Source organism: Pseudophryne corroboree, chromosome 1 (assembly GCF_028390025.1).
Source record: "Pseudophryne corroboree isolate aPseCor3 chromosome 1, aPseCor3.hap2, whole genome shotgun sequence".
NCBI classification, from domain to species: Eukaryota; Metazoa; Chordata; class Amphibia; order Anura; family Myobatrachidae; genus Pseudophryne; species Pseudophryne corroboree.
The window spans coordinates 721,152,479-721,176,036 of NC_086444.1; the positions used below are offsets into that span (position 1 = coordinate 721,152,479).

Below are 23,558 nucleotides of genomic sequence, written 5' to 3' on the forward strand. Positions count from 1 at the left end.
TGAAGGGAAACTAGACGCTACAGTCTAGTTTCCCTTCATGGAGAGGACCTTTGCTGTGCGGTGCGCGATGACGTCATCGCGCACCGCACAGCATAGTGGCACAGACAGTAGGGGTCATAATTGACCTCTAGTGTCTATGCTGTTCTATGGGAGAGACGTAAAAACGTCTCTCCCATAGATCGAGGAAAGGAGAGAAGAAGAGCGGCGCCGGCGGAGGAGGTCTGCAGCGGTCTGGATCAGGAACGGGGATGGTAAGTATACTTTTTTTAATTATATTTTTTTTCAGCGTCGCTACAGGGGCATAAATGGGGGCGTAACTGACCACGCCCCCATTTGAAGCCACGCCCCTATACTTTGCCCGGGGCGCCACAATCCCATGAACCGGCCCTGTATGTAGTGTGTGCGCCCCCTCCCTGTTCTGTGCTGTATGTAGTGTGTGCTCCCACCCTGTACTGTATGTAGTGTGTGCTCCCTCCCTGTTCTGTGCTGTATGTAGTGTGTGCTCCCTCCCTGTTCTGTGCTGTATGTAGTGTGTGCTCCCTCCCTGTACTGTGCTGTATGTAGTGTGTGCTCCCACCCTGTACTGTGCTGTATGTAGTGTGTGCTCCTCCTCCCTGTACTGTACTGTATGTAGTATGTGCTCCCTCCCTGTACTGTACTGTGCTGTTTGTAGTGTGTGCTCCCACCCTGTACTGTACTGTATGTAGTGTGTGCTCCCTCCCTCCCTGTACTGTATGTAGTGTGTGCTCCCTCCCTGTACTGTACTGTGCTGTATGGAGTGTGTGCTCCCACCCTGTACTGTGCTGTATGTAGTGTGTGCTCCCTCCCTGTTCTGTGCTGTATGTAGTGTGTGCTCCCTCCCTGTACTGTACTGTATGTAGTGTGTGCTCCCTCCCTGTTCTGTGCTGTATGTAGTGTGTGCTCCCTCCCTGTTCTGTACTGTATGTAGTGTGTGCTCCCCCTCCCTGTACTGTGCTGTATGTAGTGTGTGCTGCCTCCCTGTACTATACTGTATGTAGTGTGTGCTCCCACCAGTGCCAGATTAAGGTCCACATGGGCCTGGAGCTGAAATTTATCATGTGCCTATTGTGTGCTGCTGCGGCTGTATGATTAGTGATGTGGAGGTGTTACCAGTACTGTGTGGGTGGTGTCTGCACAGGGGCTGGCTAGTTTTATAGGGGGCATAGATAGGAGAGAGGGCTTGTGAAGCCCTCCATATCGTCCGCTCCACCTTGCACTTCAAGCTCTGGTCCCACTGTGACAAGCTTTGATTCCCTTACAAGTATCTCATGCTCCTGTATCCTCCGAATTTAGCACTATATCAGTTTGCACCCCATTAGAGCACCACTATTATATTAAATAGCCCACCATCAAATATATTATAAATGTTATTAAATGAGGTGAGTCTCCAGATAATTTTCTTTTAATAAGGACATAACCTGAATCCAATTGGATCTACAAACACCTTTTACATGGAAAAAGACTGCAACGCATACATGCATGACAGGTATAGATTGGCTGTGCATCCACTTTACAAGCAAATAATCAATAGGACTATAGTGGGGGATTGTACACCTGCTACCGGAAGCCCATACCACCCCTTAAATTATGCTTAATGCCGCGACCGTCATCATTAGTACTGGCACTTGAAGCAGCCCCATACAGCCCACAGAGCATTAGCTGCAAGCCCACACTTCCATGGCACGCGCACAAGTCAGGGTAGTTACGTATGACTGCATTGTCATCGCCCAGTTCCCATCCTGAAACAACCTACTTCACACTAAGACAGATCCGACTAAAGTGGTCATTCCGAGCTGATCGCTAGCTGCATTCTTTCGCTGTGCAGCGATGATGCAAAAAAACGGCGCAATGCGCATGTGCGACGTACTATTACAACTAATGATGTCGTTTCACACAGGGTCTAGCGAAGCATTTCAGTCGCACTGCTGGCCGCAGAGTGATTGACAGGAAGTGGGCGTTTCTGGGTGTCAACTGACCGTTTTCAGGGAGTGTTCGAAAAAACGCAGGCGTGCCAGGAAAAACGCAGGCGTGGCTGGGCGAACGCAGGGCGTTTGTGACGTCAAAACAGGAACTGAACAGTCTGAAGTGATCGCAAGCGCTGAGTAGGTTTTGAGCTACTCTGAAACTGCACAAAAAAACTTTGTAGCCGCTCTGCAATCCTTTCGTTCGCACTTCTGCTAAGCTAAAATACACTCCCAGAGGGCGGCGGCTTAGCGTTTGCACGGCTGCTAAAAACTGCTAGCGAGCGATCAACTTGGAATGACCACCCAAGGGCCTAATTCAGACCTGATCGCAGAGCAGCAAAATATATCTCTAATTGGCAAAGCCATGTGCACTGCAGGTGGGGCAGATGTAACATGTGCAGAGAGAGTTTGATTTGGGTGGGTTATATTGTTTCTGTGTAGGGTAAATACTGGCTGCTTTATTTTTACGCTGCAATTTAGATTTCAGTTTGAACACACCACACCCAAATCTAACTCTCTCTGCACATGTTATATCTGCCCCACCTGCAGTGCACATGGGGGGTAATTCCAAGTTGATCGCAGCAGGATTTTTGTTAGCAATTGGGCAAAACCATGTGCACTGCAGGGGAGGCAGATATAACATGTGCAGAGAGAGTTAGATTTGGGTGGGGTGTGTTCAATCTGCAATCTAATTTGCAGTGTAAAAATAAAGCAGCCAGTATTTACCTTGCACAGAAATAAAATAACCCACCCAAATCTAACTCTTTCTGCACGTTATATCTACCTCCCCTGCAGTGCACATGGTTTTGCCCAATTGCTATCAAAAATCCTGCTGCGATCAACTTGGAATTACCCCCATGGTTTTGCCCATTAGAGAAAAAATTTGCTGCTCTGCAGCATGTGGTGGCCGGGAGAAAGAATAAGAGTTGCTGTAGTAACTGCCAAGAGTGATGGGTAATAATGTCATTGGGAGGCGCGGCCCACTCTTGGCAGCGGAAAGCCCGGTCCCCCGGTGTGAACAATGGGAGAGGACAGAGCTGGCCCTACCCAATACGATGCCCTAGGCAAGATTTTGGCTGGTGCCCCCTAGCACCGCCGCTATTTCTGCAAGTGATGCCTGGCGTGAGTCAGCTGGCAGCTCTGCTAACGTCGGGCGCATTTTGTTTATGAAAATGCATCTTATTTGCATTGCTATGTGGCTAGGATGCACAAGCAGCTTCTGCTGATTAAAATGATATGCAGCATGCCTATATTCTGTGTGCGACTGCGGCTGTATCTGCATATACAAAATGCTACATTACAGTGATTTCCAGGAATACACGCATACAGCCGCCGTCACACACAGAATATAGGCATGCCGTATATCATTTTAATCAGCAGAAGCTGCTGGTGCCCCTCAGCATACCAAATGCCCTAGGCATTTCCCTAGTTTGCCTATGCCTAAGGCCGGCTCTGGGAGAGGACACACATTCACAGGGTTTATAAGGTAAGAAATGTATATATCTGAGGATGGGGCATGGGAAGCCCCGAAACGTTATTAAACTGTGCATCTTTCAAGAGACCTGTAGTTCCGTGCATCACACCCAAGCCAGGGTGTTTTATATATGGAAGATGGATAGATAGATAGATAGATATTAGAAAGCCAGCACTTCTCAGCTCCATTAAACAATGGGGATCATTCAGGTACAGTTGGAGTTACTGTCTGGTTCCTCGGAGCTCTGTATGGTGATGAAGCAGGAGGCGTCTATTACAACAAGCAGATGCCTCGAGCTGCAGTAGTGTTATGACCTGCATCTTAGGATGCAGTATCAGCTCTCTCACTTACCATCGGGCACCATGGTGCCGTGCAAGCCGCTTGTCGTAGAGGCCAGGAAATCTCCGTCCTATGACAGAGATCCCTGACCTTTTCCCACCCCCCTAAACACCTTTCACAAACAGAGGTTGTTGCCGCCCCACTCCCCACCCCCTGAATGGCAGCGGAATATCAATCACTGACAGTCTGCTGCTTTCCTGCTTCATATGTCGTAGGTCCCGTTCGTGCACACGCAGATTGGGTCTGAACATCACACATGCAATTGCTCCAATGACCACCTGAATGACCCCCAATATGCATTGGTGCCCTCATCTATTACCGAACCCTGGTGTGGGTACGGAATCATTACAGTATAGTAAAATGCGGCATTCCAGATGTTAGAACGTTGATTTGCTGTATGGGGTCCAGAGGAGAATGCCGTATATACAGCAGGATAGATAGATAGATAGATAGATAGATAGATAGATAGATAGATAGATAGATAGAGAGAGAGAGAAATGGTCCGGTGCTCAAAGAAATAGCAATCATCTGCCTGTATGCCATTACCAATACTAATACAGACTCCAAGTGAAAAAAAATCCTAATCAGAGGTGTAGGCACGGCATGGCTCTGCAGGGCTATATAAAGATGCAGAAGTTTATTCAACGTTTTGGGACCACAAATCCCCGTCTATAGAAAAATACAGCTGTATTTTTCTGAAGACGGGGCTTTTGTGGTTGTGAAACATCAAATAAACTTCTGCAACTTTATATAGCCCTGCAGTGCTATGCCGTGCCTACACCTCTGATTAGGATTTTTTTTCACTTGGAGTCCATGGCAGGGATGTCATGAAGTCCGAGTTAAGCGACTGTGCGGGATGCTGGCCGAACTCAGACGTTTTTCTAAAGGGGCAATCATTTACAAGGCTAAACAAAGCCATGTACACAATTGTCCCTTTAAAAAATTGTCCGAGTGCAGCAGGCATCCCGCACAGTCGCCGAACTCGGACTTCATTACATCTCGTCCCATATCTCATATATATATATATATATATATATATATATATATATATATATATATATATATATATTTATTTTAGAGATGTGCACCGGAAATTTTTCGGGTTTTGGTTTTGGATTCGGTTCCGCGGCCGTGTTTTGGATTCGGACGCGTTTTGCCAAAACCTCCCTGAAATTTTTTTGTCGGATTCGGGTGTGTTTTGGATTCGGGTGTTTTTTTACAAAAAAAACCCTCAAAAACAGCTTAAATCATAGAATTTGGGGGTCATTTTGATCCCATAGTATTATTAACCTCAATAACCATAATTTACACTCATTTTCAGTCTATTCTGAACACCTCACACCTCACAATATTATTTTTAGTCCTAAAATTTGCACCGAGGTCGCTGGATAGCTAAGCTAAGCGACACAAGTGGCCGACACAAACACCTGGCCCATCTAGGAGTGGCACTGCAGTGTCAGACAGGATGGCACTTCAAAAAAATTGTCCCCAAACAGCACATGATGCAAAGAAAAAAAGAGGCGCACCAAGGTCGCTGTGTGACTAAGCTAAGCGACACAAGTGGCCGACACAAACACCTGGCCCATCTAGGAGTGGCACTGCAGTGTCAGACAGGATGGCACTTAAAAAAATAGTCCCCAAACAGCACATGATGCAAAGAAAAATGAAAGAAAAAAAGAGTTGCAAGATGGAATTGTCCTTGGGCCCTCCCACCCACCCTTATGTTGTATAAACAGGACATGCACACTTTAACAAACCCATAATTTCAGCGACAGGGTCTGCCACACGACTGTGACTGAAATGACTGGTTGGTTTGGGCCCCCACCAAAAAACAAGCAATCAATCTCTCCTTGCACAAACTGGCTCTACAGAGGCAAGATGTCCACCTCATCATCATTCTCCGATTCCTCACCCCTTTCACTGTGTACATCCCCCTCCTCACAGATTATTAATTCGTCCCCACTGGAATCCACCATCTCAGATCCCTGTGAACTTTCTGGAGGCAATTGCTGGTGAATGTCTCCACGGAGGAATTGATTATAATTCATTTTGATGAACATCATCTTCTCCACATTTTCTGGAAGTAACCTCGTACGCCGATTGCTGACAAGGTGAGCGGCTGCACTAAACACTCTTTCGGAGTACACACTGGAGGGAGGGCAACTTAGGTAGAATAAAGCCAGTTTGTGCAAGGGCCTCCAAATTGCCTCTTTTTCCTGCCAGTATACGTACGGACTGTCTGACGTGCCTACTTGGATGTGGTCACTCATATAATCCTCCACCATTCTTTCAATGGTGACAGAATCATATGCAGTGACAGTAGACGACATGTCAGTAATCGTTGGCAGGTCCTTCAGTCCGGACCAGATGGCAGCACTCGCTCCAGACTGCTCTGCATCACCGCCAGCGGGTGGGCTCAGAATTCTTAGCCTTTTCCTCGCACCCCTAGTTGCGGGAGAATGTGAAGGAGGAGCTGTTGACGGGTCACGTTCCGCTTGACTTGACAATTTTCTCACCAGCAGGTCTTTGAACCTCTGCAGACTTGTGTCTGATGGAAAGAGAGATACAACGTAGGTTTTAAATCTAGGATCGAGCACGGTGGCCAAAATGTAGTGCTCTGATTTCAACAGATTGACCACCCGTGAATCCTGGTTAAGCGAATTAAGGGCTCCATCCACAAGTCCCACATGCCTAGCGGAATCGCTCTGTTTTTGCTCCTCCTTCAATGTCTCCAGCTTCTTCTGCAAAAGCCTGATGAGGGGAATGACCTGACTCAGGCTGGCAGTGTCTGAACTGACTTCACGTGTGGCAAGTTCAAAGGGTTGCAGAACCTTGCACAACGTTGAAATCATTCTCCACTGCGCTTGAGTCAGGTGCATTCCCCCTCCTTTGCCTATATCGTGGGCAGATGTATAGGCTTGAATGGCCTTTTGCTGCTCCTCCATCCTCTGAAGCATATAGAGGGTTGAATTCCACCTCGTTACCACCTCTTGCTTCAGATGATGGCAGGGCAGGTTCAGGACTGTTTGCTGGTGCTCAAGTCTTCGGTACGCGGTGGCTGAATGCCGAAAGTGGCCCGCAATTCTTCGGGCCACCGACAGCATCTCTTGCATGCCCCTGTCGTTTTTTAAATAATTCTGCACCACCAAATTCAATGTATGTGCAAAACATGGGACGTGCTGGAATTTGCCCAGATGTAATGCACGCACAATATTGGTGGCGTTGTCCGATGTCACAAATCCCCAGGAGAGTCCAATTGGGGTAAGCCATTCTGCGACGATGTTCCTCAGTTTCCGTAAGAGGTTGTCAGCTGTGAACGTCTTATGGAAAGCGGCGATACAAAGCGTAGCCTGCCTAGGAACAAGTTGGCGTTTGCGAGATACTGCTACTGGTGCCGCCGCTGCTGTTCTTGCTGCGGGAGGCAATACATCTACCCAGTGGGCTGTCACAGTCATATAGTCCTGAGTCTGCCCTGCTCCACTTGTCCGTGGTTAAGTGGACATTGGGTACAACTGCATTTTTTAGGACACTGGTGAGTCTTTTTCTGAGGTCTGTGTACATTTTCGGTATCGCCTGCCTAGAGAAATGGAACCTAGATGGTATTTGGTACCGGGGACACAGTACCTCAATCAAGTCTCTAGTTGCCTGTGAATTAACGGTGGATACCGGACACACGTTTCTCACCACCCAGGCTGACAAGACCTGAGGTATCGGCTTTGCAGCAGGATGACTGCTGTGATATTTCATCTTCCTCGCAAAGGACTGTTGGACAGTCAATTGCTTACTGGAAGTAGTACAAGTGGTCTTCCGACTTCCCCTCTGGGATGACGATCGACTTCCAGCAGCAACAACAGCAGCACCAGCAGCAGTAGGCGTTACACTCAAGGATGCATCGGAGGAATCCCAGGCAGGAGAGGACTCGTCAGACTTGCCAGTGACATGGCCTGCAGGACTACTGGCTTTCCTGTGTAAGGTGAAAATTGACACTGAGGGAGTTGGTGGTGTGGTTTGCAGGAGCTTGGTTACAAGAGGAAGGGATTTAGTGGTCAGTGGACTGCTTCCGCTGTCATCCAAAGTTTTTGAACTTGTCACTGACTTCTGATGAATGCGGTCCAGGTGACGTATAAGGGAGGATGTTCCGAGGTGGTTAACGTCCTTACCCCTACTTATTACAGCTTGACAAAAGGCAACACACGGCTTGACACCTGTTGTCCGCATTTGTGTTGAAATAATTCCACACCGAAGAGCTGATTTTTTTTGTATTTTGACCAGGCATGTCAATGGCCATATTCGTCCAACGGACAACAGGTGTCTCACCGGGTGCCTGACTTAAACAAACCACCTCACCATCAGAATCCTCCTTGTCAGTTTCCTCCCCAGCGCCAGCAACACCCATATCCTCATCCTGGTGTACTTGAACACTGACATCTTCAATTTGACTATCAGGAACTGGACTGCGGGTGCACCTTCCAGCACTTGCAGGGGGCGTGCAAATGGTGGAAGGCGCAAGCTCTTCCCGTCCAGTGTTGGGAAGGTCAGGCATCGCAACCGACACAATTGGACTCTCCTTGGGTATTTGTGATTTAGAAGAACGCACAGTTCTTTGCTGTGCTTTTGCCAGCTTAAGTCTTTTCATTTTTCTAGCGAGAGGATGAGTGCTTCCATCCTCATGTGAATCTGAACCACTAGCCATGAACATAGGCCAGGGCCTCAGCCGTTCCTTGCCACTCCGTGTCGTAAATGGCATATTGGCAAGTTTACGCTTCTCATCAGACGCTTTCAATTTTGATTTTTGGATCATTTTACTGAACTTTTGTTTTTTGGATTTTACATGCTCTCTACTATGACATTGGGCATCGGCCTTGGCAGACGACGTTGATGGCATTTCATCGTCTCGGCCATGACTAGTGGCAGCAGCATCAGCACGAGGTGGAAGTGGATCTTGATCTTTCCCTATTTTTTTAACATCCACATTTTTGTTCTCCATATTTTAATGTGTGGAATTATATGCCAGTATCAATAGCAATGGCCTACTACTATATATACTGCGCACAACTGAAATGCACCACAGGTATGGATGGATAGTATACTTGACGACACAGAGGTAGGTAGAGCAGTGGCCTTCTGTACCGTACTGCTATATATACTGATGGTCACTGTCAGCAAACTGCAAAACTAAAATGCACCACAGGTATAGAATCTAGATGGATAGTATACTTGACGACACAGAGGTAGGTAGAGCAGTGGCCTTCCGTACCGTACTGCTATATATACTGGTGGTCACTGTCAGCAAACTGCAAAACTAAAATGCACCACAGGTATAGAATCTAGATGGATAGTATACTTGACGACACAGAGGTAGGTAGAGCAGTGGCCTTCCGTACCGTACTGCTATATATACTGGTGGTCACTGTCAGCAAACTGCAAAACTAAAATGCACCACAGGTATAGAATCTAGATGGATAGTATACTTGACGACACAGAGGTAGGTAGAGCAGTGGCCTTCCGTACCGTACTGCTATATATACTGGTGGTCACTGTCAGCCAAACTCTGCACTGTACTCCTCCTCTATAATACTGCTGGTCCCCAGTCCCCACAATAAAGCAGTGTGAGCACAGATATATGCAGCACACTGAGCACAGATATGGAGCGTTTTTCAGGCAGAGAACGGATAAAACTGGTGGTCACTGGTCAGCAAAACTCTGCACTGTACTCCTCCTATATAATACTGCTGCTCCCCAGTCCCCACAATAAAGCAGTGTGAGCACAGATATATGCAGCACACTGAGCACAAATATGGAGCGTTTTTCAGGCAGAGAACGGATAAAACTGGTGGTCACTGATCAGCAAAACTCTGCACTGTACTCCTCCTATATAATACAGCTGCTCCCCAGTCCCCACAATTAAGCAATAAGCACAAATATTTGCAGCAACATTAATAAACGGAGAGGACCCAGCCACGTCCTCTCCCTAACATTTCCAATGCACGAGTGAAAATGGCGGCGACGCGCGGCTCCTTATATAGAATACGAATCTCGCGAGAATCCGACCGCGGGATGACGACGTTCGGGCACGCTCGGGTTAACCGAGCCATACGGGAGAATCAGAGTATGCCTCGGACCCGTATAAAATGGGTGAAGTTCGGGGGGGTTCGGTTTCCGAGGAACCGAACCCGCTCATCACTATATATATATATATATATATATATATATATATATATATATATATATATTTATTTATTTATTAACAGAAGGGCGGCACTCGGAGACTTTTTAAAGATAAATAAAGTGCAGGAAATGACACACCGCCGGTCCGTCCAGCATGCATGCCGTAGCTGTGGAGATAGTTAACATAGTAACCATTCAACAATTCATATATAAACATCGGAAGAGGAACATTATCTTTCCATTTCAGTGTGCTTAAATTACTAGCAGCAGATATCTAATAAAGTGCAACGTGCCTCATTAAAATACATACAATAACAAACTAATACAGTGCATACGAAAATTCAAAAAGTGTTAAACACACCTAATGCTGCTAGATGAGAATCACTTAAAGTGAAATTAGTGACCAGCTACCTGCTGACATAGCCTAGGGTAGGTATCAATGATGTATAGATTGGTGAAATACTCTAGATAATATATAATCCATATTGCTAAATGACCCTTAGACGGTGTCACTAGTGCGTCCACAGCTATCGCCTGAGGGTCCCTTGACCTGGCGCAATATTTTTTTAGCTTTTTGTTGAGGCGGGACGCCATCATGTCCACCTGTGGCAGTTCCCAGCGATTTACAATCTGTGTGAAGACTTCTTGATGAAGTCCCCACTCTCCCGGGTGTAGATCGTGCCTGCTGAGGAAGTCTGCTTCCCAGTTGTCCACTCCCGGAATGAACACTGCTGACAGTGCTAGCACGTGATTCTCCGCCCATCGAAGAATCCTTGTGGCTTCTGCCATTGCCATCCTGCTTCTCGTGCCGCCCTGGCGGTTTACATGGGCGACCGCCGTGATGTTGTCTGACTGAATCAGTACTGGGTGGTTTTGAAACAGGGGCTCTGCTTGACTCAGGGCGTTGTAAATGGCCCTTAGTTCCAGGATATTTATGTGTAGTGAAGTCTCCAGACTTGACCACTGTCCTTGGAAGTTTCTTCCCTGAGTGACTGCCCCCCATCCTTGGAGGCTTGCATCCGTGGTCACCAGGACCCAGTCCTGTATGCCGAACCTGCGGCCCTCGAGAAGATGAGCACTCTGCAGCCACCACAGCAGAGACACCCTGGCCCTTGGGGACAGAGTGATCAACCGATGCATCTGAAGATGCGATCCGGACCATTTGTCCAACAGATCCCACTGAAAGATCCTTGCATGGAACCTGCCGAAGGGAATTGCTTCGTAAGAAGCCACCATCTTTCCCAGGACTCGCGTGCAGTGATGCACCGACACCTGTTTTGGTTTCAGGAGGTCCCTGACCAGAGATGACAATTCCTGGGCCTTCTCCACCGGGAGAAACACCTTCTTCTGTTCTGTGTCCAGAATCATGCCCAGGAAAAGCTGACGCGTCGCAGTAATCAGCTGCGACTTTGGGATATTCAGAATCCAGCTGTGCTGTTGCAACACTTCCTGAGAGAGTGCTACGCTGACCAACAACTGCTCTCTGGACCTCGCCTTTATGAGGAGATCGTCCAAGTACGGGATAATTGTAACTCCCTTCTTCCGAAGGAGTATCATCATTTCGGCCATTACCTTGGTAAATATTCTCGGTGCCGTGGAGAGACCAAACGGCAACGTCTGGAATTGGTAATGACAGTCTTGTACCACAAACCTGAGGTATTCCTGGTGAGGCGGGTAAATGGGGACATGCAAGTAAGCATCCTTGATGTCCAGCGACACCATAAAATCCCCCTCTTCCAGGCTTGCAATAACCGCCCTGAGCGATTCCATTTTGAACTTGAACTTCCTTATATAAGTGTTCAAGGATTTTAAATTCAGGATGGGTCTCACCGAACCGTCCGGTTTCGGTACCACAAACATTGTGGAATAGTAACCCCTGCCCTGTTGAAGGAGGGGGACCTTGATTATCACCTGCTGGAGGTACAGCTTGTGAATTGCCGCCAGTACTACCTCCCTTTCCCTGGGAGCAGCTGGCAAGGCTGATTTGAGGTAACGGCGAGGGGGAGTCGCCTCGAACTCCAGCTTGTATCCCTGAGATACAATTTGTACAGCCCAGAGATCCACTTGTGCGTGAACCCACTGGTTGCTGAAGTTTCGGAGATGCGCCCCCACCGCACCTGGCTCCGCCTGTGGAGCCCCAACGTCATGCGGTGGACTTAGTGGAAGCAGGGGAGGATTTTTGTTCCTGGGAACTGGCTGCCTGGTGCAGCTTCTTTCCTCTACCCTTGCCTCTGGCCAGAAATGATGCTCCTCTGACGCGCTTGCCTTTCTGAGGCCGAAAGGACTGCATTTGATAATACGGTGCTTTCTTAGGCTGTGAGGGAACCCGAGGTAAAAACGTCGACTTCCCAGCAGTTGCTGTGGATACGAGGTCCGAGAGACCGTCCCTAAACAATTCCACACCCTTATAAGGCAAAACCTCCATGTGTTTTTAGAATCAGCATCACCTGTCCACTGCCGAGTCCATAATACTCTCCTGGCAGAAATGGACATTGCATTAATTCTAGATGCCAGCAGGCAAATGTCCCTCTGTGCATCCCGCATATATAAGACAACGTCTTTTATATGTTCGATGGTTAGCAAAACAGTATCCCTGTCGAGGGAATCAATGTTGTCTGACAGGGTATCAGTCCATGCTGCTGCAGCACTACACATCCAGGCTGAAGCAATAGCAGGTCTCAGTAGAGTACCAGAGTGTGTATACAGACTTCAGGATAGCTTCCTGCTTTCTATCCGCAGGATCCTTTAGGGCGTCCGTATCCAGAGACGGCAGTGCCACCCTTTTAGATAAGCGTGTTAGCGCCTTGTCCACCCTAGGGGATGTTTCCAAACGTAACCTATCCGTTGGCGGGAAAGGGTACGCCATCAGTAACCTCTTAGAAATCACTAGTTTCTTATGAGGGGAACTCCACGCTTCTTCACACAAATCATTTAATTCATCAGATGGGGGAAAAGTCACTGGCTGCTTTTTCTCACCAAACATAATACCCCTCTTGGTGGTAACCGGGTTAATATCAGAAATGTGCAATACATCTTTCATTGCAGTAATCATGCATCGGATGGCTTTTGTAGACTGTACATTTGTCTCATCCTCATCTACACTGGAGTCAGACTCCGTGTCGACATCTGTGTCTACCATCAGAGCTAGCGGGCGTTTATGAGCCCCTGACGGCTTCTGAGTCGCCTGGGCAGGCGCGGGCTGAGACCCCGGCTGTCCCAAGGCTGCTGCGTCATCGAACCTTTTTTGTAAGGAGTTGACACTGTCGGTTAAGACCTTCCACATATCCAATCAGGTGTCGGCCCCATCGGGAGCGACACCACACTTATCTGCCTCTGCTCCGCCTCCACGTAACCCTCCTCATCAAACATGTCGACACAGCCATACCAACACACCGCACACACACAGGGAATGCTCAGACTGAGGACAGGACCCCACAAAGTCCCTTGGGGAGACAGAGAGAGAGTATGCCAGCACACACCACAGCGCTATATAACACAGGGATTTACACTGCTAATAAGTGATTTTCCCAATAGCTGCTTGTCTATCGATTTGCGCCTAAATTTATGTGCCCCCCCTCTCTTTTTAACCCGTCTTGTACCTGGATACTGCAGGGGAGAGCCTGGGGAGCGTGCTTCCAGCGGAGCTGTGAAGGGAAAATGGCGCTGGTGTGCTGAGGAAGAAGGCCCCGCCCCCTCAGCGGCGGGCTTCTGTCCAGCGTTTTCTGTAACTTAATGGCGGGGTTTTTACACATATACAGTTAACTGACTGTATTATGTATATTTTATGCCAAAAGGTATTATAATTGCTGCCCAGGGCGCCCCCCCAGCGCCCTGCACCCTACAGTGACCGGAGTGTGTGGTGTGCTGTGGGAGCTGCAGTGCTGTGCACTACCTTAATGAAGACAGGAGTCTTCTGCCGCCGATTTCATCGCTTCTCTTCTGGCTCTGCAAGGGGGACGGCGGCGCGGCTCCGGGAACGGACGATCGAGGTCAGGCCCTGTGTTCGAACTCTCTGGAGCTAATGGTGTCCAGTAGCCTAAGAAGCACAAGCTAGCTGTAAGCAGGTAGGTTTGCTTCTCTCCCCTCAGTCCCACGTAGCAGTGAGTCTGTTGCCAGCAGATCTCACTGAAAATAAAAAACCTAACAAATACTTTTTTCTAGCAAGCTCAGGAGAGCCCACTAGGAGCACCCAGCTCTGGCCGGGCACAGATTCTAACTGAGGTCTGGAGGAGGGGCATAGAGGGAGGAGCCAGTGCACACCAGATCGTACCTAATCTTTCTTTTAGAGTGCCCAGTCTCCTGCGGAGCCCGTCTATTCCCCATGGTCCTAACGGAGTTCCCAGCATCCACTAGGACGTCAGAGAAATGCTCACGTACTGCTGAGCGACACTGGAGGGAATCACGCTCTAAGGCAGACTTCCATTTCAGACTTATCTTCTCATCCTTCAGTGCTGCTCTCTCTCTCGCTAAACAGTCATACTTCAAGAACTTCATCTCCTCCCAGTCTTCCAACCCATGGCGCCTCTTTTCCACTCTCAACTCACTCCTCTGCCCACCTCCACCTCGTCTCCCTTCATCACTCTCTGCTCTTGACTTTGCCACTTCACGTTCAAAATTGACTCCATACGTCAGGACATCACATCCAGACAGCAACCAGACTCCTCCCATCCCTCTCACCAACTCTGACATCTTTCTCCCATACTTCTGGTGAGGAAGACATGCCCATTATTCGTTCCTGTCCCCTCACCACTTGACCCTATCCCCTCCCACCTCCTCCGTTACCTCTCTCCTGCCTGTTCCCACTTTCTCAATCTCTCCCTCTCATCAGGCACGGTCCCCTTTGCCTTCAAGCATACACTCATCTCTATTCTTAAAAAAACTACCCTTGATCCAAACAATCTCTCCAACTACCGAGCCATCTCTCTGCTCCCTTTTGCCTCCAAACTCCTTGAGCGTATTGTCTACAACAACCTTATTTCCTTTCTTACTGCATAATCCTTCACTCCATTGGTCTGCATGATACTGCCCTCTCTTGGCTGTCTTCCTACCTCTCTGACCGTTCATTCTGTGTCTCCTCTCATGACTCCACCTCCCCCTCACTTCCACTAACTGAGGTGTACCCCAAGGTTCTGTCCTTAGTTCTCTTCTTTTCTCTCTCAATACGTCCTCACTAGGTAAGCTCATTAGATTTTTTGATTTCCAGTATCATCTCTATGCTTATGACACTCAAATCTATCTTTCCTCTCCGGACCTCTCCCCTGCTCTCCTCACTCATATCTTCAACTGTCTCTCTGCTATCTCTATTTGGATGTCCCAGCGCTTTCTTAAACTTAAGATGTCTAAGACCGAGCTGATCATCTTCCTCCCCTCCCACAATCTCATTATCTATTGATGGCACTACTATCTCCTCTAGCTCCCAAGTGAGTTGGAGTAACCCTCGACTCCTCCCTATCCTTCAAACCACACATTCAGCACCTCTCACAAACCTGGCATTTTCATCTAAAAAATATTTCCAAGATCAGACCCTTTCTGACCCAGGATGCTACGAAGACCCTTATCCACTCCCTGTTCATCTCCAGACTGGACTACTGTAATCTCCTCCTGACTGGCATTCCTGAAAAACACCTCTCTGCACTCCAATCTATCCTCAATGCTGCAACCCGGCTCATTTTCCTCACCAAACGCACTACGTCCACCTCTTCTCTCTTACAAGACCTTCACTGGCTCCCCTTCCCTTTCAGAATCCATTTCAAGCTTCTCACACTCACTTACAAAACCCTCACCCACTCCTCTCCCATTTACATCTCTGACCTTACCTCCCTTTATACTCCCACCCGTCCTCTTCGCTCTGCTAATGCACGCCGACTCTCCTGCCTACTGATTACTTCCTCCCACTCCTACCTCCAAGATTTTTCACGTGCTGCTCCATTTCTCTGGAATTCCCTACCTCTCCCCCTCAGACTCTCCACAAAACTTCAAACGGGCTCTCAAGACCAACTTCTTCACCAAACGCAGCCAAATCTCATCCTAACCCTCTGTTCCACGCTCTCTATGTACCCCATCTGTGTCACCACTGCCCTTTAGAATGTAAGCTCTCACGAATAGGGCTCTCTTCCCTCATGTGCTTATCCCTGTTCTTACTTTAATAATCTTTAAGTGCACCAAATCCAGCAGTCTTCTGCCACCTGATACTTATTCCAGTGTCATCTGCTAATGTAGCTATGTTTATTTACCCTGTACTTGTCCTATATTGTCTTCAACTGTAAGTTGCTGTTTTCCTGTTTTGATTATTTGTTTATTTACTCTGCAATTGGGCGCTGCGGAACCCTTGTGGCGCCATATAGAGGATTACAATAATATTTGGCATAAAGTTGTATTTTTTAACATTCTCTTAGCCATTTTTTATTTATTTTTTTAAATCTGAGATGGGTGGTGGACACGCCTTGTTGAACTGACATTGGGGTAAATTTACTAAGATGGAAGTTCTATTTAAGTTGGGATGTTGCCCATAGCAACCAGATTCCAGGTATTATATTCTAGAATGTGCTAGATAAATGAGAAGTAGAATCCGATTGGTTGCTATAGGCAACATCCCATCTTAAATAGATCTTCCATCTTAGTAAATGTACCCCATGGAATGACCCAGAAGTGAAAGATAAGGGCTCAGACTTACTCTGTTGGCCCTTTTACCTGTGGCCACGCCCCTTAACCTGTACAAATTTTTAACAGAGAAATGTTGGAGGGTATCTAGTTGTACACCAGCAATTTATAGGGATGCCTAAATTACCTTAAGTATACTACACACAAGGCTTTTGTTTATTATGTAAACACACTTAAAATGCCCTAAACATGCTTATCTTGTACATCGCAACAAATGAGTAAATAGTAGAGATAAACTGTTTTATTTGGAAATGTGCAAACAAAAAAGGTTCCCATATAATTAATATTTTCACTGAAAAAATAAATCAGAGGGGCACACAGTTGTCATAGTGAACTACTTTCACGTGAATGCTTGTTCACTTCCTTACACCAATACCAGTCAACCAGTAATCTGAGGGAAGAGAAACAAAAATAAAATACAGTTGATGCAAGTAAACTACAACAAGGACATATACATACAAATGAAAAGAAATAGGATTTTAATTACCTACTGGTAAATCCTTTTCTCGTAGTCCGTAGAGGATACTGGGGTCTACATTAGTACCATGGGGTATAGACGGGTCCACTAGGAGCCATGGGCACTTTAAGAACTTGATAGTGTGGGCTGGCTCCTCCCTCTATGCCCCTCTTACCAGGCTCAGTCTAGGAAACTGTGCCAGAGGAGACAGACATACTTTGAGAGAAGGATATAAAAGGATAGTGGCGAGATTCCGAACCAGCACACACAAACTAGAGGAAAGCCAAGCTAACCAAACTTTAAACCAGGAACAGCAACCGCTGAACCAACAATACTAAACCAAGTAACAGTGAAGGGAGAAACGAAGCACTGGGCGGGCGGCCAGTATCCTCTACGGACTGCGAGAAAAGGATTTATAGGTAGGTAATTAAAATCATATTTCTCTTACGTCCTAGAGGATACTGGGGTCCACATTAGTACCATGGGGATGTACCAAAGCTCCCAAACCGGGTGGGAGAGTAATGAGGATCCTGCCGAACTGATTGACCAAACTGAAGGTCCTCAGAGGCCAACGTATCAAACTTGTAGAACTTAGCAAACATGTTCGAACCTGACCAAGTAGCTGCTCGGCATAGCTGTAAAGCCGAGACACACCGGGCAGCCGCCCAGGAAGAACCCACCGACCTAGTAGAGTGGGCCTGTACAGATTTTGGACACGGCAGACCTGCCGTGGAATAAGCCTGATAGTAAGCCTGATCTAGCGTGCAATTGTCTGCTTTGAAGCAGGAACAAACAGCGAGTCAGATTTTCTGTGATGAGCTGTCCGCTTCACATAGATCTTCAAAGCCCTCAACACATCCACAGACTTTGAAGTAGCAGAGGTGTTGGTAACCACCGGAACCACATAGGTTGGTTGATATGAAACGCAGACACCACCTTTGGAAGAAATTGCTGACGAGTTTTGAGTTCGGCCCTATCTTCATGAAAAATGAAATAGAGGCTTTTGTGGGACAACGCCCCCAGCTCCGACACATGCCTCGCAGAAGCCAAGGCCAATAGCACGACGACCTTCCATGTAAGAAACTTGACGTCTACGTCCTGTAGAAGCTCAAACCATTCCAATTGCAGGAGTTGCAACACCACGTTGAGATCCCAAGGTGCCGTAGGAGGCACAAAGGGCGGTTGGATGTGCAGAACCCCCTTCAAAAATGTCTGAACCTCAGGGTAAGAAGCCAATTATTTCTGGAAGAAAATAGATAAGGCCGAAATCTGGACTTTTATGGAGCCCAAATGTAGGCCCACATCCACACCTGACTGCAGAAAAAAGAGAAAACGTCCCAGTTGAAATTCCAGCGCAGGAAATTTCCTGTTCTCACACCAAGAGACGTATTTTATTCCAAATACGGTGGTAATGTTTAGACGTTACCCCCTTTCTGGCTTGTATCACGGTTGGAATAACCCTATCCGGGATCCCTTTCTGGGATAGAATTTAATGCTCAACCTCCATGCCGTCATACGTAGCCGCGGTAAGTCTTGATAGACGAACGGCACCTGTTGGAGACAGTCCTAGCGAGGAGGTTGAGGCCACGGGTCCTCTAGGAGCATCTCCAGTAGATCCGCATACCAGGCCCTTCTTGGCCAGTCCGGAGCAATGAGAATTGCTTGAACCTTTTCCCTTTTTATTCTTTTGAGAATCTTTGGGATCAATGGGAGTGGTGGAAACATGGACACCATCTGGTAGACCCATGAAGTCACCAGAGCATCCACTGCTTGTAGGTCCCTCGACCTGGAACAATACCGCTTGAGCTTCTTGTTGAGACGAGAGGCCATCATGTCAATTTGTGGAATTCCCCACAGACGTGTCAAGCACACAAACACCTCCGGGGTGAAGGCCCCACTCTCCTGGGTGGAGGTCGTTTCTGCTGAGAAAGTCTGGTTCCCAGTTGTCTACTCCCAGGAAGATGATCGCGGACAACGCCACAGTGTGCCTTTCTGCCCAGAGGAAAATCCTTGTTACCTCTGACATTGCTGCTCTGCTCTTTGTTTCGCCCTGTCGGTTTATGTATGTTACTGCCGTCACATTGTCCGACTGAACCTGAATGGCTTGATCTTGAAGAAGATGAGATGCCTGTAGAAGGGCGTTGTATATGGCCCTTAGTTCCAGAATGTTGATCGGAAGAATAGCTTCCTGACTTGACCATCTTCCTTGGAACGGTTACCTCTGGGTGACTGCTCCCCAACCTCTGAGGCTTGCGTCTGTGGTTAGTAGAATCCAATTTTGAATCCCGAACCTCCGGCCTTCGGTCAGGTGAGAAGTCTGAAGCCACCACAGAAGAGAAATCCTGGCTTTTGGCGTCAGACGGATCCTCTGATGCATATGAAGATGCGATCCAGAGCATTTGTCCAACAGATCCAGCTGGAAGGGCCTTGCGTAAAACCTTCCGTACTGCAGCGCCTCGTAAGCTGCCAGCTTCCCCAGAAGGCGAATGCATAGATGCTCCAATATCCGGGTTTGTCTTAGAACATCCCGTACCATCAACTGGACCACCAATGCCTTTTCCAACGGGAGGAACCTCTTCTGTGCCTCCGTATCCAGTATCATCCCCCGGAACGGAAGCGTCGGTGTTTGTTCCAGATGAGATTTTGGTAGGTTCAGAATCCACCCTTGAACCTGGAGCAGTTGGGTTGAGAGGGCAATGTTGTCTAACAACCTCTCCCTGGATGGTGCTTTTATCAGCAGATCGTCCAGGTATGGTATTATGTTCACTCCCTGTTTGTGGAGGAGAAACATCATCTCTGCCAAATGGCAGGACCTGGAACTGGTAGGGACAGTCCTGTAAGGCAAACCTTAGATAAGCTTGATGAGGTGGCCAAATCGGAATATGAAGGTACACATCATTGATATCCAGAGACACCAAGAATTCCCCTTCCTCTAGACTTGAGATCACCGCTCTCAGAGACTCCATCTTGAACTTGAACACCCGTAAGTACGGGTTCAACGACTTGAGATTTAAAATGGGCCTTACCGAACGATCCTGTTTCGGAACTACAAACTGGTTGGAATAAAAACCCTGACGTTGTAGCTGAAGTGGAACTGGAACAATGACCTGATGCTGTACCAGTTTTAGAATTGCTTCCTGTAAAGTCATACTTGCTTCTTGAGAAGCTGGTAAGCCCGATTTGAAGAATCTGTGAGATGGAAGTTCCTGAAACTCCAGTCTGTAGCCCTGGGCTATAAGATCTTTGACCCAGGGATCCTGGCGTGACGTTGCCCATATGTGACTGAAGAGTCTCAAACGGGCTCCCACCTGCCTGTCTTCCAGGCAGTGCGGTCCACCGTCATGCTGAAGGCTTAGAGGAAGCAGAACCGGGGTTCTGTTCCTGTGAACCTGCAGTTGCTGGTTTTCTGGGTTTACCTTTATTGCCTTTAAAGGCCGTAGAAGAACCTTTCGTTTTTAAACTTCGCTGTCCGAATGGACTGCAGAGTTGGAGCAGTGTAGGAGTTTTTAGCCAGGGGGAGCTGCGGAAGGAAGGTATGTAGACTTACCCGCCATAGCCTTGGATATCCACGTATCCAGTTAATCTCCAAAAAGGGCTTCACCTGTGAAATGTAGCCTTTCCACGCCTTTCCTGGAATCCGCGTCCGCAGTCCACTGGCGTAGCCACAAGCCCCTGCGTGCTGACACTGCCATGGCATTGGTGTGTGTATTGAGTAAACCAATTCCCTTTATGGCCTCGACCATAAAGTTAGCAGAATCCTGTGTATGTTGTAGGAGTAAAATGATCTCCCACCTGGATAAGGAATATTATCCGTCAATTACATTACCTGACCATTTTGCAATGGCCCTAGAGATCCATGCACAAACTATAGTGGGTCTCTGGGCCACCCCCGTAGCTGTGTACAGAGATTTGAGAGTGGTCTCAATCTTGCGGTCTGCAGCATCCTTCAAGGAAGCTGCCCCAGGAACAGGTAAAACTATCTTTCGAGACAGCCTAGAAACCGATGCGTCAACTATCGGTGGGTTTTCCCATTTTTTCCTATCATCCTGAGGAAACGGGAAGGATGTGAGTAAACAATTTGGGACCTGAAACTTCTTGTCAGGATTTACCCAAGTTGCTTCAAATAGGGAATTTAATTCCTTAGATGCAGGGAAAGTAGTTGAGGATTTCTTTTTCACATTAAAATAAGATACCTTATCAGGGATGTGCAGGACGTCTCTAATAGCTTCTATCAGGGCCTGTATTCCCTGTGACAAAGCAGCATCCCCCCCTCCCGAGTCCAGCTCACCCTCCTCTGGGTCTGATACATCATCATCTGTATGAGCCTGCATGATTTGAGCCAGAGTACGCTTCTGTAGACAAATGGCAGGGGTCTGAGACGCTGGAATGACCACTGAATCTCTATTCATCAGGTCATCAACAGATTGCCTTAAGTATTGCGTCTCTTTCTCATTTTAGGATAATTTATTTAAAATATTTGAAATCATCCCTTTTAATGAATCTAACCACACTGGTTCAGATCCACTAGCCTGAGAATGTGTGCTATCCTGAGTACACGGCAGTGAGCCCCCAGATTGAGAGAAACACTCTACTATGCATGAAACACACTCCTTTGACATAGTAAATGTAAAAGAACACACACACATACAGTGATGAATAGGTTACAAGCAGTTAACCCACACAGAGCCCCCTAGGGAGAGACAGAGTATGATGGAGCCAGTCACACAGCGCCCTTATAGCTAATTATATTGTAGCTGGGTCGTCAACTAAGCATTTATAATAAAGGCTAAGTATTCTAATACTGCTCCCCCGCTTTCTATGACCCCCTGGTACCGCTGAGGTGCTCTGGAGTCCTTGTGGAGGGGCTGCGCTTCCCTGCCAGTCTGTCTGTGTAGAGCTGCAGAGGGAAAATAGCGCTAGTGAGCTGCTGGATCCGCTCACCATCCGCCCCCGTAATGGCGCACGGTCTTCACGGTTTTTTATACTGGCTGAGGTATGTTTGTTGCTTAACAAACATACCTCAGCTGAGCCACTAATTAAATACCCACACTAGGCAAACTAGCTTACAGGGGTTCTACCCTGTAAGCTAGTTTGCTAGTGTGGGTATTTAATTAGTGGCTCAGCACGCCCCTAACAGCGGGACAAACGCACCGCATGTCATCCTGAGCCCTGGAGAACAGCCTGCATGTCAGCGCTGCGCTCCACACCCTTATAACGCCATTGAAGTCAGTGACCCACTGACCGGCCGTCTACTCACCACTCTTCTGTCTTCTAGCTCTGTTAGGAGTGGTGGCATGCTGCGGGTCTGCAAGCTCGCTGTGGTGGGGCTTGCGAATAGGACCCTCAGGAGCACAGTGTCCTGTCAGCTGGGAACGGGACCATTAACCCTGGAGGAGGAGGAGGAGGTTGCCCCCCCCCCCAAGTCCCACGAAGCAGACAGGCTGTTGCCAAACAGCGCTGTCTGAAAACAACAAACAGCAAAATAAATGTAGAAAACTTTTCAGTAGCTTCCCAAGCGTGACCGGCTCCTCCGGGCACATTTTCTAAACCAAGTCTGGTAGGAGGGGCATAGAGGGAGGAGCCAGCCCACACTATCAGTTCTTACAGTGTCCATGGAACCTAGTGGACCCGGCTATACCCCATGGTACTAATGTGGACCCCAGTATCCTCTAGGACGTAAGAGAAAAGACATTTACAATGGAATATGCAAGGATGTCCAAATTATGTAAATAAAAAAACCCAAAAAACTAATTATTAGTCTGTGGTTTTAGCTCTCTTCAATAGTATACTGTAATTGTGCTATTTTCGAAAGTGTTAATATACTAAATATACGCAAGTGAATAAAACTAGCATGCATTTTATTTGGGAGATGAAGAATAATTATATATAAACATTTGAACAGTTTCAATAGTTTTTCCCTGCAGCTGCCACTAGATGGTGCCCAAAAGAGCAACTCAATTGCAGCTCCATTTGGGCAATTAGCCATAGGGAGAGAAATTTCAGCTCGCAGCCTCCAGTGGTGGCAAGCTAAAATATGCAAAAAGTGAGCCGTTTTGTCACCGCAACGGCACTTTCTCATCGCTGCCATTACTTTAGACGGGTGTAGCTGCTTTAAGGTACATAAACACGGTGCGATGTGTGCTTACGACTTTCACTATATAGTAAAATCGTAGCAAAAGTTATCACATATCGCACCGTGAAGGACCCGTTTCCAATTCCCGGGCGGGATCTTATTAAATACTTTGTTCTTTACATAGCTGAATGTGCTGACAACAAAATAACAAAAATTTATCAATGGAAATCACATTTATTAACCCATGGAGGTCTGGATTTGGAGTCACACTCAAAATTAAAGTGGAAAAACACACTACAGGCTGATCCAACTTTGATGTAATGTCCTTAAAACAAGTCAAAATGAGGCTCAGTAGTGTGTGTGGCCTCCACGTGCCTGTATGACCTTCCTACAACGCCTGGG

General features: G+C 47.5%; 1 protein-coding gene across 1 annotated transcript in view; it reads right to left on the reverse strand.

Moving 5' to 3' along the window:
- Positions 1–16,852: 16,852 nt before the first annotated feature.
- Positions 16,853–23,558, reverse strand: part of LOC134909176 (cytochrome b-c1 complex subunit 10) — a 72,348-nt gene continuing 65,642 nt past the window's right edge. Inside the window, exon 3 of the mRNA XM_063915747.1 lies at positions 16,853–17,017. The gene's annotated coding sequence lies outside the window, so the exon portion shown is untranslated. The remainder of the gene's footprint in view (positions 17,018–23,558) is intronic.